Genomic DNA, 3,422 nt, shown 5'->3' with positions numbered 1-3,422 from the left:
ATATCCTTATTTGTGTAACCGGAGAGCATGATTCTTCTTACAAAATCATCTTTGTCTCCTCCGGGAATCGAACCCGGGACCTCTGTGTTACAATGCAGCGCGTATACCGACTGAGCTAAAGAAGTACTTCCTTAAATCAACCGCTTACGGCTGACTAAGTATCTCCTAATGAAGGGAAGCAATCCCGTCACACTTGTATTAGGACTAGACGATGTAGATTGATTGCTTAAAAAGAGAGAAAAGAGCTTGAGAGGACAGTTACGGTTAAAGTTAAATAAAAAGTAAAATCACAAAAATACTGAAATCCGAGGAAAATTCAAAAAGGACAGTCTCTAATCAAATGGCAAAATCAAAAGCTCAAACACATCAAACGAATGGATAACAACTGTCATATTCCTGACTTGGTACAGGTAAAAGATATATGACTAACTGAACGTATTGTCGAGCCTGAAGTTTATAATGTTGTGCATTTGATAATTGTTACGATGTTACAGAAGGACAGCTTTAATTATACAGAATTGAACTTTTAATCGAATTTTTGTGTGTCTATTTTCACTAACAAAGATTTGTTCAGACTAAAACAGGATCTTTTTTATATTTGTGACCTGTCTTCCTTATATCTCGCTACCAGTTGAATATTAAGATAATCCTGTATATTATAGGCATCTATAGTCTGTGTACGATTGAATATCACGACTTCAAAAAACACAACAACACAAACCCACGTGTTTAATCGCATTATATAAGTAATATATAAATGAACCTCGTTGTTGTATCAATATTTGTATTTTTTCTGTTTTTGGTAAAATGAAATTCGTACTGTTTATTTTTGATATTACTTAGAGAATTTCGGACACATTGTGACAATATTAGTGAGACTTCTTCACAAATACAATGAGACGTAGTATGATTGCCTATGAGAAAACTATTCACAGTGAAACATTGAAACGAGTATATAAACAAGTATAGATTACCCTATAGACTTCTATGATAAGCAAAACCATGTTTTTGTTAGCTTTAATAGACCTTGGAATAACAAAACGGAGACCAAAGTAACAACTAATAGCCTTATTTGATAATGGAAACAAACGTGGCAGACTGCATCGTACGCAACTACTGAACTACTGCTGCTTCTAATGATACAGAAGAATGTAGTCTAGTTTTTTAATGTTTAACTTGTATTATGCCTTATATCATTTGATCTGACTATGTGTAGTAGTGTTTTGTCGACTCTTGTTTGTCTTTTCTTCACTGTTTCTATTTTGCCACGGTGTTGTCTGTTTGGCCACGGTGTTGTCTGTTTTTATTTGGCCACGGTGTTGTCTATTTGGCCACGGTGTTGTCTGTTTGGCCACGGTGTTGTCTGTTTGGCCACGGTGTTGTCTGCTGGGCCACGGTGTTGTCTGTTTTTATTTGGTCACGGTGTTGTCTGTTTCTATTTGTCCACGGAGTTGTCTATTTGTCCACGGTGTTGTCTGTTTGGCCACGGTGTTGTCTGCTGGGCCACGGTGTTGTCTGTTTTTATTTGGCAACGGTGTTGTCTGTTTCTATTTGTCCACGGAGTTGTCTATTTGTCCACGGTGTTGTCTGTTTGGCCACGGTGTTAAGGATCTCCAGAAATAAATAATTGAACATAAAACTCCAAAGAAAAACCTTTTAATTGTTTTTTAATTAGTTTTGGATTTTCAAAATTGTGGCCTCGAGTATCACTGAAGAGACATTTATTGTGTAAATGTGCATCTGGTGCAGAAAAATTGGTACCATGCATTTTATCATATGGCAAATCCAATTCTTAACTTTTCCAATTTAACAATGTTTGATGTAAATTTTAAAACAAGAGAATAAAGTAATTCTTTTATCTATTTGATAGAACCATTGGAAGTGCCATATAAACCAAAACACTTCATACTTTGTTCTGTATTATGTAGGTATACAGTTAACAGCGTTTATTCTTGTAACAATTACCATAGTGATATCAGCAAATGGTAAGTAAAAGTACTTACGATTTAAAATGGTGTCTTTATTTTTACTGACAATGATTACATTTTTTAATTCGACGAGTCTTGTGAAGACGAAACGCGCTTCATAAAATCCTAATTCTGGTATAATCCTAAACACACTGGACTTAGTTGTCAAAACAGTTGACTCATAGATAAGACTTATAAAAAAGAAGATGTGGTATGTTGCCAATGAGACAACTCTCCACAAGAGATCAAATGACACAGAAATTAACAACTATAGGTCACCGTACGGCATTCAACAATGAGCAAAGCCCATACTGCATAGTCCACTGGATAAGTTACATTGATTTCGACCTGCTTTATTCACTTGTCGACAGTAATAAAAGTTTCAAACAACCCAGTCCTGGAAACAGATTCATAAAAAAAAACGTACGACTAAGATTGATCTCTATTCTTGAATTGTTCTGAGTTGTTCATGACGATCAACTTTAGTCGTAATATTTTTTGTGAAACTGACTCCTGTTTTCTGTTCATGTTTGAAGTTTGATTCGTATATCTCAATTTATAGTTTTCTGTACTTTTGTTTGCTCTTTTGCATGCATTGGTTGTCTTTGTACATTATTTTGTGTTCATGTGTGTATATAAATCATATTAGAAGTAGCAAGAATGTCAAAATGCATGCATGGCATTTGAGATATTAGTCATAGAAAAGAATGATTTTACATAAATAGAACAAGCATGGATAAAACTACTGCATTTACATATAATTTGCATGAATAATTAGACACGAAATTATAGTCAACCCTGAACGCAGTTTTTTATTTAAAAGTATTTGTTGCGGTGCCAGTTTCTAAGTTCAAAATTCATAGGACCCTGAATTATTTAAATTATATGATTGCATGAAAGATATTAAGAAATTACATGGGGGTCTGGGTGGTGTTTACAGAATAGAAATGAATGGTAAAAGAAATGCAGAATAAAGTGCAAAAAAACATACAGGAAATTATGCCTACAAATATAGAATAGGGAATAATGGGGTGCTAAAATATAAGAATAGAGAATAATGGGCATGAAGAATAGAGAAAAATGATCTAAAAAATTAAAGAATAAAGAAATAAAGGACCTCTTATCCAGACCCTCATATATAATTTTTCTAAGAACTTTTCTACTTACATATATACAAAGTGACAAAAACATATGTCATCAAGAGCTTACTGTTGATTCAATAGAATTTATACTAGTTTTGTTGGATTTAATGGATAAAAGTTGATCACGAACATAAGTGTTCAATGAATTACACGTTCATTGAAACCACTAACGTTAAATCGAGTATCTACGAAAATACAGTTTTCCTCAGTTCTCACATGTGGTACATACTGAACGAAAATCTAGGATCCCATAGAATCATATTTGACCAGTTTTTATACAATAATGTTTTTTTTTTATTGGTAGCTTCAAATT

This window comes from Mytilus californianus, unplaced genomic scaffold (assembly GCF_021869535.1).
Source record: "Mytilus californianus isolate M0D057914Y unplaced genomic scaffold, xbMytCali1.0.p SCAF_20, whole genome shotgun sequence".
NCBI lineage: Eukaryota > Metazoa > Mollusca > Bivalvia > Mytilida > Mytilidae > Mytilus > Mytilus californianus.
This window is presented reverse-complemented; position numbering follows the sequence as displayed.